A 14723-nucleotide genomic window follows, 5' to 3' on the forward strand; every position below is an offset into this window, starting at 1 on the left:
GGACTATTTCTGGTACCTTTCTTCCTTTATACATTAATGGTTCCAGCTGTTGGAAACATAACAAAACGAAACAACAAAACAAAACAAAAACCTGAAAGGACTGTGTTTGGGGATGGAAAGTCTGAAAACAACTTTGTGGATAACCAAGCATTCCTTCCTTTATCTGCAAAGTTACATTCGACGGAAACTATTCTCAACAGAGAATAGGGATCAATATGGCCACCAGAGAAGACGGACCTGCCAGATTCCACTGAGAGGAACCTCCCTCAAGTGCACTGGGAAGCTCACCAGGGACTAAATTCGGAGGATGGCCAAGTTAGTTTCTGGGAGCTCCATTTCCCCTCGTGACCCACTTGGTGATTCGCGTTGTCAATTAAGCACCTTCCACCTGGAGATCCATTTACCAGAGCTCAGCACTATGACATTTTGCAGTATGTAGGGCAATGAAATGTCTGGGCTGCAAACCTACAGTGATCAGAATCACCAAAGGGAGCTAAAAAAGGGCAGTCTACAGGACTCATCTGTCTAATGAGGGCGCGATGGGAGGATGGAGGCAATCGGGGCCGAGGCCTTGCCTGGACTGCTGTGGTCCTTAACGCGGGTCATCTGAAATTGCACATATCCACGGGGCAACAGGTCCAGCGCTCCGCCCAAGTAGGGATGCCGCGAGACCAACCACGGCCTTTGTCCATGCGGGTCTCTGGAGCAGACATTCAGCTGGACCGCCTCGCGTGAGCCTTTCGTCTTGTGGGGCGCATCGCATTGCTGTAATTGAAACCTTGCACACCGCAGGATTGCAGTGGCGTCTATAAATACTCACTGCCTTACTGCTGACGAACAAAACGCAGGCTCCCGGCACCTCGGGGGAAGAAGCGGCGACGGCATGTGATCGAGGGCAGGGGACGGATAGCCCTGGGGAAACCCCTATTGCCAACCGGGGAGGCACCCCAAAGCATGTTTCTGAAGCACAGTTTGGGTCAACCCCGGGCGGCAGTGCTAGGAAGGGAAGGTCCGCGCCGCCTGGCGGGGTCTCCAGAGCGCCCCCTATGCGCAGAAGCATGCCGTGCGCGCACAGTAGGCGCGAGGGGAAAGTCTGGCCAAAGTGGTGCAAACGCTAAAGACCAAGCCCGAGGGGGGATACCAGGGCGCCGAGCACCCTGCGGTGGTCAGGCCTTACCCGGCGAGGTCTCCCGCGGGCTGCTCCTGTCTCCCACTGCAGAGCGTGCGCGCCGAGGCGGGACAAAGTGGTTGCCTTCCCCGCCCTCCTCTATCCCACGCCACTCGCCAGAATACAGGGACTGCCAGAAAAGAACTGTTTCGGGGCGCGCCGTCGCCCGAGTCTGAGCATAGGCAACTCTACAGGTTTGCTCCTACGGCCAAGGGAGAATCAAGTAAACAAGAAAACTTTTTTTTTCGACCTTTTGACTAAGTCTGAGTCCCACGACCAGCAGCATCCCCCCATTCCACTCAGCGGTCCCTCGCCACTCGCGGGCGCAGAGCGCGGTCTCTCCGATCCCCGCCCACACCTTGGTGGTGGCGAGTCTGGTCGCCTACGCCCACCTGCAGCGTCTGATCGAGGGATCTCTAACCATGCGGGGTCCCCACCCGGTTGCCCCAAACAGGACGCTTTCCCCTAGTCATTCCACCCACGTCCCCCGCCAGAGTGCGCGGTGATTTCCTTCTCAATCCTGTGCCATTTCTGAGACTATGGCTGCGGCCCCTCCCGGGGATTCCCCAACTCACCCCTTGGGGTACCCGGCGTGAGTCACCGCAGCCGCGCATACCCACCGCTCGCCTTGGTCCCAGACTCCGCGCGCCCGGGAAAAAGTTTCCGGAGTTAGGAAGAACGTTATCTCACGAGAGAGAAACGAAAGACCTGGACGGTCCTGGGCGCCGCGCTCTGCCCGCTCTCCCTCGCTCCCTCCCTCCTCTCCCAGTCCTGCCCGCTGCCGGGTCGCATCCAGCCTGGGTTCCTCTCCGGCGCGAGTCCGCAAACGCTGCCGGCGCAGAGCTCCCAGCGCCGGACTGGTGACACGTTTCCCTCCTCTCTCAGCTTACGGCCGCCTCCTCCCCGCCGCTCCTCCTCCCACTTTTCCTGTCCTGTTCACATGGCTTTATTCTCTCTCCAGCGACCCCCACCCCACTTCACCCCATCCCACTCCTCTAGCAGCGACTCTCACCCCTGCTGGGTAGAGGGGGCGAGGGGGCCCCTGCGCTTAGATGCAATTCAACAATTTCAGGAAATCCAAGTTCTTTGACTTAAAAAGCCCGGGAGGATGCAGCACGCCAAGGCAGCTCCGGGTTGCACTTTTTTCACCCAAGAGGAGCTCAGCCTCCCACCCCTACCCCACGATGGGAGACTGCCAAGAAGCCAAGAGGTGATTCTGGGGCTCGCTTTTGGAGCAGGGCCCGGCAGAACAGAGGACTGCAACCTGGAACTAACACACACACACACACACACACACACACATATCACTCTTTCTCTTTCTCTCTCTCTCTCTCTCTGTCTCTCTCTCTCTCTGTCTCTCTCTCTCTCTCTCTCTCTCTCTCCCTTCCTTATTTTTTCTTTCTTTTTTAAAAGGGAAATGTTCCCAGACCTAATCCAGAAGTTGTTTTAAGTGCATTAATGAAAATATAATTCAAGTGAGGTCTCTAAGATTTGCAAAATTCTTTTCAAACTCCCAAATCTCCAGCTGACTTTGTAATGAACTGAAGCATTCGTCAGAGTTTGAAACCAACAGAAAACCAACCGATCTGAAAATTAAAAACAATGTAATATTATTTTCAAAACGTTTTTCTCTTTGGCAGGTGTTAAGAATTTGATGCAGCTGTTGGCAGGACTCAGTGGCTTGCACAATTTCACCCTATGGTTGAGCAGGAAATACTTTTAAAATGCTGCCCCATCTCATATCACACTTAGGCTTTGAAACCACAGTGACATTTGCTGAGGAAAAGGATGTATGTTTCTTGTTTGGCCAAAACTGAGCATAATTTGATTTGGTTTTGGGCACTGTGACCTTACAAAACCTATGCCTTGGGGTTCCTCTGGGGCTGGAGAGGTGGATGAGTCTCTGAGTGGCCTACTTGTCCAGGGATATGAGAAACAGTTAAAAGGATTCTAAAAACAAACTCTAGAATGAAGTGCTTTTGAATCTCACTCCAGGAATCTTATACAGTGCAAGGCAAGCAGGCGATTTAAGGATGGTCTTAGAGGCAGGAGAGTTAAGCCTGCAGCGACAAGGGCAAGGTTTAGATGTCTCTTGGTCTTCTCAGCCTCAGTATAGTAGCCCAGTTAGCTTACGGCTGAGGTGCCTCAGTTTACCCATACAAAAAATGGGGACAAAAGTATTCCTTAGGGTTGTTTGGAGGATATAATGAATTCATACAGAGACAGTACATAGGATTTATGCTGTGAGTCAAAAGATAGGAAGCCAATATGATTTCTATTATTATACCTGGGGTCCAGAAAGTGAAAACAGAGGTTGTTCTGCAGGGTTGCAGGGAAATTCATTTGAGAACGTCCATTTCACATTGCTAACTCTCTCATCTCCTTCCAGTCTTTGTTCAGTGAGGCCTACCTTATTCTATCTCCTTAGAATTGCAATTCATTCTTCCTTCCAAATCCCCCTTTCTATTCTACTTTTTCTTTTCTTTCTATAGCATCCGTCAGTTTGTAACATGAAATACTTTTTTTTTCTCAATACATTGTCTCTTTCTCACTACCTCCTACTTCCAGGATAAAGCCATTTGGCAATACAAGGCACAGATTCATTTCATCCATGGATATCCACTGATATGGCCCAAGTGCCCAGTGTCAGGCACATAGTATTCACCCATTAAATACCATATGAAGTAACTCTATTCTTCCCTATCTCCACCCATTATTGTGAATTAGCTTCTGCATATATATCAGAGAAAACATTCGACCTTTAGTATTTTGGGTTTGGCTTATTTCACTTAGCATGATATTCTCTACCTCCATCCATTTTCCAGCAAATGCCAGAATTTCATTCTTCTTTAAAGTTGATTAATATTCCGTAGTGTATATATATATATATATATATATATATATATATATATATCACATTTTCTTTATCCATTCATCTGTTGAAGGGCATCCAGGTTGGTTCCATAGTTTAGCTGTTGTGAATTGAGCCGCTATGAACATTGATGTGGTTGCATTACTGTAGTATGTGGATTTTAAGTCCTTTGGATATGGGGCAAGGAATGATAGTAGAGTGAAAGACATTATTTTCTCATGTACATGTATGACTGCATGACCCATGTGATCCTTCAATATGTATAATTAGAAAATGAAAGATTGCACTCCATTTATGTATGATCTATCAAAATGTATAAATGCATTCGACTGTCATATACAACTAATCAGAACAAATAAAAATTTTTTTTTTTAAATTTTAAATACCATATGAGTGAATCCATGAATAAATTCACTCAGTAAATTTATTCCATGCTGATTGCCTGTGATGGGCGGGTTTTATGCAATAAGAAAAAAGTATATTAACCACTGGACCTGCCCAGGGTGAAGGAGGCTCCCTCTGGAAGTAGTGCACTCCCTGGTAATGGGAGTATTCGCAATGTGGGAGGAGCCATTCAAAAGTATTCAAAGACCGGAAGGGAGGTTTGAAGTTAAATTAGCAAGGCACAGTGACACAGGCCTGTGATCCCAGTTATTTTGGAAGCTGAGGTGGGATGATTGCAAGTTCGAAGCCAGCCTGGGTAACTTAATGAGACCCTCTCTCAAAACATAATTTTGAAAAGAGCTGGAGAGGTAGCTCAGCGCTAGAGTGCTTGCCTAGCATGTGTGAGGCCCTGGGTTCAATTCTTAGCACCTCCCCCAAGTAAAAAGAGGTTAAAGGCCCCTCTACCTCTAGGAGTTGCTAATTTAGTAAACAGAATTTTCTTAAAATGAGAAGTAGCCAATACTTTGGTGTAAGTTAGAGCTCTGATGTGGATATCGTATGCTTGTTACCACTCAAATTTTAAACAAATTTTTAACTAAATATCAGTAGAACATTGCCTTTTCTTTTTAAGAAACAGAATCTTATTAGGAGAAACCAATATAGATAATTCTTACTAAATATTCATTTATGGAGGAGGAAATTTTAGATCTTTATTTGACATATGAAACTTGCCATGTCCAGTCTCTAAGATGAAAGTTGGCCCAATCAAGGCTCCTGTTGAAAGGGTAACCTTTAGGCAGCCCTTTTAGAACTAAGGATACTCACTGAACCTAGGTGTAGCCAATCCACAGATTTGTCCTATGATACACGTTGACCCCACAAGGTACACTGGGTAAATCAGATTCCATTTCTGGAATGTGAACACACAAATACACACCATTTCAGAGGTATGAATACATATATATAGAGAGAGAGAGAGAAAGAGAGAGAAAGAGAGAGGAAGAGGGAGGAGATGGGGTGGGGGGAGCACACGCCTATGTAGAGCAAAGCAAAGTTGTGATTTTATCTGAATTCTAGATTCTAGAAGCTGCAGGCTGGCTGCCTGTGGACCAGTAAGAGGTATATTACCTGAGACTCTGTTGGACATTTTTTGAATGACTTGCCAATATTCAAACATCAGAAAACTTCATGCAAAAAAAATTTTTTTTTTAAACCAATGAATTTGTTGCTTGCCTTGAAAACTCGGGAAACTCTGGAAGAGCTGGCATTCTCCTGCTGCAGCCTGCAGGCCACAGTAGGCTAACTCAGCAATGCTCTTCTCCCTCTGAGGGAGGACACTCAGTTTCCAGCTTACCTCAGTTCCGACCACTCCTTGCTTCTCTTGTTTCTGCCCAGCCCACCATTTCCCTGCCACTCCCGATGCAGCTCGAGAGGGGTGCTGGCCAATGTTGGGAGAGGCCAGAGCTATGAGCAATCAGAAATTATGCAACCAAATGGCAGAGGCTCAAACCAATTTTTCCCCTAGCAAGAGAACCCACTTTTCAAGCAAGACTTTGTTGGAGTCATAGAATTCGAACACTTCTGAGGTAAAGGAAGCCGTGAGGCAGACAAGGAGGCAGCTGGGCAGCAAGACAGGGAGAGGCAGGGGCCTTCCCTGCAGCTGTTCTGGACTGAGAACCACCTTTCAGGTCCTGCTCTTTCAGAGGCCTATTGTTCTACTTTTCCTTTGTTCCCTTAACAAGGCCCCTTTACCCGTCCCCATTACTCATTTCCACCTCCAAAGAGACTAATCAGACCAAGTTCAAGAAGGGTGAAGTGACTTGTCCAAAGTTATACACTAGCAAGAAACTACAGAGTTGGGTGCAGAGGCGCATGCCTGTAATCCCAGTGGCTCGGGAAGGCTGAGGCAGGAGGATCGAGAGTTCAAAACCAGCCTCAGCAAAAGTGAGGCGATGAGCATCTCAGTGAGACCCTGGCTCCAAATAAAATACAAAATAGGGCTGGGGATGTAGCTCAGTGGTCGAGTGCCCCTGAGTTCAATCCCTGGTATCCCCCCCCCCAAAAAAAAAGAAAGAAAGAGCAGAGTAGGGGACCCCTGCTACCAATCTAGTATCCCTCTCTTGGTCTGATTAACTGCTCCCATCTCTGAATAATAATGCAAATGTCTTCAGTTTATAGAATTATGGTATCATTCAATGCCTTAGGGTCTGGCACCCCATAGATGTGAAACTGTCTGCTAAATTTATGCATTGAATGTCTGACGTCCAGTGCAGACCACCTTCCACAAGGCTGCAATGTCCTTGATGTCTCATGCCATGTCATAAAATTATTCCAACAAAAAAGTCATCCTGGCCTCCTATACATGTTTATTCTTTTACAGATGGAAAACAGGAGACCCTGAAAATCTAAGATCCTTTGTTGTTGCCTAAGACAGAGCTTATGAGGAGCACAGAGAGGGCTCCCAGTGACGTGAGCACTAGAACTCAGTTGTTCAGGTCCTCGGAACTGCAGTCCTAGGCAAAGTTAATGTGGTTGCTCATGATCAGTGCCAATCTAGATATGAAACTTGCATCAGCGTTCCGTATATGTCCACAGCACGGCACCAGCCATAAAACAGGACCATCTGAGAAACAAGTTCAACCTCTGATCTGACACCAGGGTGTGAAATCAGTGACCTTTGGTACAGCAGGAAGATTTAGCACACAAATGGAAAAAGCTTGCCTTCCTTCTGTCCTCCTTTCAACATCCAGTAGAAAAACTGAGTGCCTTGAAGCTTGGGATTTTGGGGGGAAGAGAAGGTAGTTTAGGGAACATAAACAAAAACAGAATTATTTTGGTCTCTGTTATACTCTTCTTGATAGCAATGGGGACTTTCTAGTATGTTCGTTTTTACTATCTTGCCTTTTGATTTTATGGAGTGTCTTTCCTCCATTCTAAAGGGACTGATATTTAATTAAATCTGAATGTATTTTGAGAATAACTTGAATAAGCAATCTTAAAGGTGAAAAGAAATTAGGTGGTCTTACATGAACTTTCCTTGGATAATCCAAAATTTAATGACCCCTTTCCACAATGTCAAGTCAGGTGGGTGGTCAGCAAATATCGGCTGGTCACTGATTTGCATCAAATACTACAGATGCCAACAGTGAATCAAAGGACAGGACCCTACCTTCCAGGAGCAGAAGACAAAACAATTGACATGGAAGGAAATACTCAAAGATCATTTCAAGCACTGATCCATGCTATGAAGAGGACAAAGTAGACACTAGAGTGGAAGGAAGAGACACACTCCATCCGATGCTATGAGGGACCGTCTCCCGGGGAAGACGACTCAGGGGTAAGACTTAAATGATGAAACAGCTACAGGGACAGAGGGTCCCTGAGTTGGTAAGAGGCTGGGCAAGTTAGAGTGGGGGAAGGAAGGACCACATGGTTGAAGCAGGGCAAATAAATGGAGGGGGAACCAAGATGAGGTCTGAGGAACAGATCAAGGGCAGATCTGATAGGACCCTGCAGGTCATGGTGAATAACTGGCCACCATGAGAAGGCCTTGGTGGGTTTTGGGTGATGCATGGTGTGGATCTTGAGTGTTCCCCAAAGGTTCATGTGGTTAAGGCTTGGTACCCAGTGCGGTGCTATTGGGCTTAGTGTGGTGCTAAGAGGTGGGACCTAATGGGAGGTCCTTGGGTGACTGAGGTCATGTCCTGAAAGGGGATTGTGGGACTTCAGTTCCTTGCTCTTTCTCTCTTTCATTTCCCAGCCATGAAGTGAGCATTTTGCCTTGCCGTATGCTGTTGCCATCATCTCATACCTTGCCACAAGCCCAAAAGCAATGGTGTCAACCAAGGAAACCATGAGCCAAAATAAACCTTTTCTCTCTGTAAGTCAACTGTTTCAGGCCTTTGTTATAGTGACAGAACACTGACTAACACAGATAGGAAGTACAGTGGTCCTTCTTAAGTGTGGTTTCACTTTCCATGGTCGAAAAATATTAAATAGGAAATTCCAGAAATAAACAATTCATAAATTTTAGATGGCACAGATCATTTTGAGTAACATAGTGAAATGTAGAATTCTCCTGCTCCATTTCACCCAGTATCCATCCTATAAGTACTACTCGTCCATTAGTCACTTAGCAGCTGGCTCTGTTATCACATGGACAGTTACTGCTCATGTTCAAGAAGCTCTTGGCCCAAAGCACAAGAGCAGTGATGATGGCTATTTGAATATGCCAAAGAGAGGCCATAAAGTGTTTCCTTTAAGAGAAGAGACAGAAATTCTCAACCCTAATGGGGAAAGAAAAAAAAAAAACTGTATGATGAGGTTGCTAAGATCTACAGTAAATATGAATCTTCTGTCTGTGAACTTCTAAAGAAAAGAGCAAAAATTATGTTTATTTGCTGCTGTACCTCAAACCGCAAAAGTTATGGCCACAGTGTGTGTCAAGTGCTTAGTTAAGATGGAAAAGGGATTTGAGTTTGTAGGTGGAAGACAAAACAGAAAACATGTCCCAACTGACAACAATGTGTGACCAGAAAGCCTTGAGCCCATAGGAAGACTTTGGCAAGGGACCCCTAAGTTGAGTGACACTAAGCCATTTACTGCAAGAAAGGACTGGTTACACAGATTCAGGAATAGCTTTGGACTGAAAAATATAAAAATTATGTGAGAAGCTGTATCTGCCAACAAAGAAGCTGCTGCCTCATTTCTGGCAGAGATGAAGAATTGACTAAGGAGAAAGGAAACCATCCATAGCTAGTCTTCGATTATGACAAAACCACAGGGTTCAGTACTATCAGTGCTTTCCAGAATCTTCTGGTATCTCGGAACAGGTCCCCAGCAGATAATGGGGGACTACTCTTATGCAATCTGATTTCTGCTTTAGAAAGAGCCCAGTGACTGATGTGTGATAGATGAACTAGAAAAGGGTAGAAGTGAGAACCGGGATCCCTTTAAGGAGGTGGTTATGGTAGAACGGGGAAGACATTATATGATACATGACTAGCTTCGGAGCAATGATGACTTTGATCCATTATAGAATCGGAACTGATAGGATTTTATGATGAATTGGGTGTGCAAGGAAAGTTAAGTGGGTATGGGTGAAGTTTTGTTGTTGTTGTTGTTGTTGTTGTTGTTGGAGCAACAGTGGATGGTCACAATGTTAGCTCAGCACGTATTTAATCCATCACCACACTGGACTGAATGGAAACTATTCCAAATAATACAGAAAGTTACCCCCTGTACCCCCACAAAAGTGTTTTAATCTTTCTCAGTCATTACAGGAGACATTTGGGCATACCCTTCTCGGTCAGACCCCCTTCTCCAGGAATGATCCCATACCTCTGACTCTTCAGGGTGAAGCAGTGCATTGTCCCATGATATGTATCAAGTTTGCCCATCAGAACCCCCTTAAAGAACTGAAGCGAAGGGTCTCACAGAGTATGCAAGATGAGTGGCCTCCTGGCTTTATCCTGTCCCAGCCGAAGTGGCTCCACATTCTCCGGGGTTCCTGGCACACTCACAGTCCCATCACCTCTCTGCCATGAGGTCATCAGGACTAGCCTCTTATGACCTTCCTCCCTGTTGCTGCCAATCAACACAAAAAGCCAGGGTAAACAAGGTTCTCTCGACCCCCTTAGATTGTCACCACTGTGTCCTTCTCTTCTATACCCTTTTCTAACCTGTCTCTCAGCCCATAACGATTCTCAAAAAAACATTCTGTTGTGTTCACTGGAACCCATTATCCATCACCAGCAAAATCCCCTAGACTGCAACTACTTATTGGAACATTTCTATGGCTTTTTGATCCTAACTCAGTGGTGCTCAAACAGTTTGATTCCAGAACACTCAAAAATGAGATGAGCCAGGCGTGGTGGCACATGCCTATAATTCCAGCAACTTGGGAGGCTGAGGCGGGAAGATCACCAAGTTCAAAGCCAGCCTCAGTAACTGAGCAAGGCCCTAAACCACTTAGTGAGACCCTATCTTAAAAATTAAAAAGGGCTGGGGATGTGGCTTAGTGGTTAAGCATCTCTGGGTTCAATTCCTGGTACCAAATACATATATATATATATACACACACACACACATATATATATAAAAGATTCCAAGGAGTTTTTATTTGTGTAAGTTATATCTGTCAATACTCATTGCATTTAATATTAAAAATTAAAATTAACTTATTAACTATAAAAATCACAATATAAAATCATCACATACTGTATGAAAAATAACTACATCTTCCAATCAATAGAAATGTATCAGAAAGAATGGCATGTCCATCTCAGCAAATCTCTTTAGCATCTGGCTTAAAAGACAGTTGAATTCTTTCTATTTTGACATTCAGTCCCTTACATTATCGTGTCTCACATCACCTCAGGAAGGACCGAATACTTGTGGAAAAAATGAGGATGGAAAAGGTGAATACTCTTTTAATATTTCTGTGAAACAGTTGTGGTGTTGGTGGGTGTCTGATGGGGTTCTGGAGACTCCCTGTGAACCCCGAACCACACTTTGAGAACCACAGTTCTAACTGAACGCGGGCTCTGCCCTGAGGGCCCATCTCCCCAGGTCCTCTCAGATGGTGGGGATTTCTCTCCTTCACTCTGTGTGTCCCTGAACTGAAGGGTAGAGTGTCCGTCTTCCTTGTTAGTTTTGCCCCTGCCAGACCACAGTCCCTCCCTAGAAATTCCCAGGAAACCATCAGACTCTTCTACTCACTATCTCCCCTTGTTGTGGTCACTGGAGACTCCTGGGCTGTCTTCCTCTTTCTTCCTGGGTTGTTTGTCACTCTGGTTTTATGGTCACTCTCTTAAACATTGCTCCTGTCATAATTCTTGCTGGTTTCAGTATCCATGGAAAAATCTTCCCAATATCCTGGCAACTGAGATCCTTGACCTCTGCCCCAGTGATCTTATCCTCCAACTATAGTCAGCACTTATTCTCGTGGTCGGGCCTTACCTTGCCATTTCCTAATGACACCTTCCCGCACTCTCTAACCACACCTTCCATCTTTCCAGGTAGCTCCCTCTAGTACTCTGAGCCCCATTAACCTTCATCTCCCCTAGGGTACTGCACCTTATCCCACAGCTGCTCACCCAACTCCTGGTCCTGCTTCCTGCCTCACCTGGATGAGATTCCACTATTATATGAACACCCTCATGTGCATTGTGGACTCCCTTGCTCCTTAGTTCACACTGCTGCATTTGCTTTGATAAGTCAAAGCCTTGTCTAGACAGATTCTCTTCTTACTCCATCCCTGTGTACACCCTGGTCCAGACATGACTGAAAAAATTCATACAAACTCGCTGCCTCATTTTACTTTAAATTCAACTCACACCCTCCTGGGCCCCAATGTCCCTCAGCACCCACTCGTATGTCTCTAGTCTTTCCACATTCCCCTTTCCTATCATCTTTTTTTAACCATCCAAATTTTCTCCCATATCCTCACTCTCACTTGAGACCCTTCCCTTCCCTCTTTGCATGAGAATATAAGAACATCTTACTACAAATTCCATGGGCTGCCACTGCCGTTCCTATTCACCCACTAGAATCTAGAGCCCTGCTCTGCTACCTTCCTGTCACTGGGAAGGAATGGCCTGGACCAAATCTGAGGCCAACCTTCCTTTGTGCACCAGATCCTGTCCTGTCCTTTCTTCTTCCCCTCCCATGTGGTGCATGCGGGATCTCCCTCTATGCTACCAGTGTGTTTAGAGTAAAAGACTCGAGTTAGCCATGGTCATTATCCCTAATTTTTCTTTTCTTTTTCTTTCTTTGCTCCATCCATGAAAGAATTCTCAGGTAGTGAGGATCCCACAGCAAAAGTCAAACAACCAGGTGTGCACACCCAGAGACAGAGATAGGAAGGCGAGGAGAAAGCAGTTCCTGGTCCCCACTCCCAGGAAGCCTGACTTGGCCTTGTTTCTCTGAAAGGCCCTTTTTATTTGAGGTAGTGGGGTCCAAGGTTCAGGTAAAACTGACTTTCAAATCCCAGAATAGTCATCTCTTCTTGCATGAATCAAACCTTATAGTTAATAAATGCTTCCTATAGGGACTAAACTTCAACTTTCAATTGAGATCTCCATTCGAGTGCAGTTCCTTTCCACTGGACTCACTGTGGTCTCAGTTGCGGAAACTACCTGTCTCTTGGTGATTCTATGAGACCTAAATAAGGTATTATGAGAGCTTAGTGTACTATCTGCTATGGTGTTTGGCACAAGGTAGTTCATTTTTTTTTTTTTTTTTTTAGATAGCAAAAGAAAAAGAATTAGGCACAACATTCAAAACAAGAAATTTTTGTACATTTATTGCCCATAATGTTTGTTTCCCCTAAATAACCCCAGTTCCTTTATAGCAAAGTCTATTAATATGCCCTATTCTTACTTTGATTAACATACATTTTAGCCTGTCTTTATACTTTCACATGAATTGTAATACTGTACACTATTGAATATAAAAGAAACTTCAATAAGTAGCCCATGAATATGGAAATAAAAAAGGTAATCTTGAAAGTAAAGCTTAGCATTTGTACCCTGCCCACAGGGAGGAGAAAATATAATAAGGAGAATAATCACACAGCTATAGCATGAACCATGACAAAAGATGCTAATCTGCATTGGATATATACAGAGGTAAATGAGATAAATGAGAATAAGTAAGAATATATTTTTATTTACTGTCTGGGAAAGAGAGGGAGAAGAAAGGAAGGAAAAAAGGACTTCTGAAATCTGTGAAAGTCTTCTGGCAAGGATTGTTCATCCAGGTGTCACAACCACAGTCCAGCTGTGGCAGGGCAATGGGACAGGTTGCCGAGAGACCAAATACCTAGAGACGGCACACGGCAACACAAGGCTTGATTGAGATGTGCTTATGGGAAAGGCCCAGTGACCATAGGCTGAACTGACAGCACCTCCGTCCCTCGCTCTGCTCTGCCAAGCAGAGCCTCTTTCCCTCAATGCCCTCAGTACAGCCGAGGCAGCTGGCCGGATGGGTGACCTGGATCCTCTCCACAGTGCCCTCAATTTCATGCCTATCACCTCTGAGAAAAGGGTTTCATATGTTTGGTTGCAGAAATGTGACATCATCAGCATTAGCTTGCTTAGTTTGCTTGTCTGACCAGCATCCCAAGGAGCAATTGTCCTGATGCACATGCAAGAATGTAGCTTTCTAGAGATAACGTGAAGCTGCCCTAGGTCCCAGTGTGTAGGAGAAAGCCAGCATCCTTTGAGATAATGTGTCTCTGGACATTCCAATCCAGACCTGCTCTCGTTGTTCCCTTAACTTGACTAGGTTTGGAGAACAGAAAGAGGGCATTCAGGGACATGGTTTCACTGACACCTCCACCCTTTTTAAAATACACTAAGGTCTATGGCCAAGGAGCCTGATCAAAAGTCTCTCAGGCAGTCTGGGTCTCTTACCTCAGAGTCAAAGCCCTCTGAGCGCTAATTTAGTGTCTTGAGTACCATAATACACCCACAAGGTACCTCCAATACCTAGTAAACTTTGCTAACTAAATTCTCTAGAGACTGATGTATACATTAATATACTAATGTATGCATGGATAATCAGTGATATTGGTTTCTAGGAATCTCTGCCTAGAATCACATTTATAAATTATTTCTTTAGGTGAGAGAGATACCATTCATAGGAAATGCATTCTTTTCCATTTTAATCTAAATCTTCCTTTACAAAATGGAATTCATGTTATACTTTAAGCACTCAATATGCCTCCCTCCCCTTTTTCCTCCCTTCCCCCCCTGTCTGTCTCTCTATGTCTCTCTCTGTCTCTGTCTCTGTCTCTCTCTCTCTCTCTCTCTCTCTCTCACACACACACACACACACACACACACACACAAATATGAAATGCATATGCAACAATTACAACTGATATGAACATTAATCTAGGAGAGACAATGTGCTGAAACGGTGTGAGGAACTTTGCAAGCAGAACCTCACTCCTCATACAATGCTATAAACAGGTGCTAGTACCACCCCCATTTTACAGAACAAGAAGTTGAGGTTAAAAGAAATGGTTCAGTCCTTTTCCAAGGTCATACAGCCTGTCATAGGTAAAAATAACCACAAATTACACAGTTTTCTTTCACTTTGTTAGTACTTTCCCAATTTCAATCATCGTGACTTCTCAATTTAGGAAGAGGAAGTTACCGAGCTCTTGGGGGAAGATAAGCATGCTCTTTCATCCACTTTTCGACTGGATGTAGGCAATCAGGAAAAATCTACAGAGCAGAAAGCGAGCAGAGCAAAGATGCCCCTTCCTGGGGGAACAACTGCACCCCGCAA

At 45.0% G+C, this 14723-nt stretch overlaps 1 protein-coding gene across 4 annotated transcripts in view; it reads right to left on the reverse strand.

Moving 5' to 3' along the window:
• The window catches only part of Prr5l (proline rich 5 like), a 75583-nt gene extending 73298 nt beyond the window's left edge, over window positions 1-2285 (reverse strand). Inside the window, exon 1 of one of the 4 annotated variants that reach the window (XM_047517247.1) lies at window positions 2181-2285. The gene's annotated coding sequence lies outside the window, so the exon portion shown is untranslated. Of the gene's footprint in view, window positions 1-1177; window positions 1310-1743; window positions 1981-2180 lie in introns of those variants that run through there. The other 3 variants (XM_047517245.1, XM_047517244.1, XM_047517246.1) reach the window with 3 other exon arrangements.
• Between the last annotated feature and the right edge of the window lie 12438 nt (window positions 2286-14723).

This window comes from Sciurus carolinensis, chromosome 11 (assembly GCF_902686445.1).
Source record: "Sciurus carolinensis chromosome 11, mSciCar1.2, whole genome shotgun sequence".
Lineage (NCBI taxonomy): Eukaryota > Metazoa > Chordata > Mammalia > Rodentia > Sciuridae > Sciurus > Sciurus carolinensis.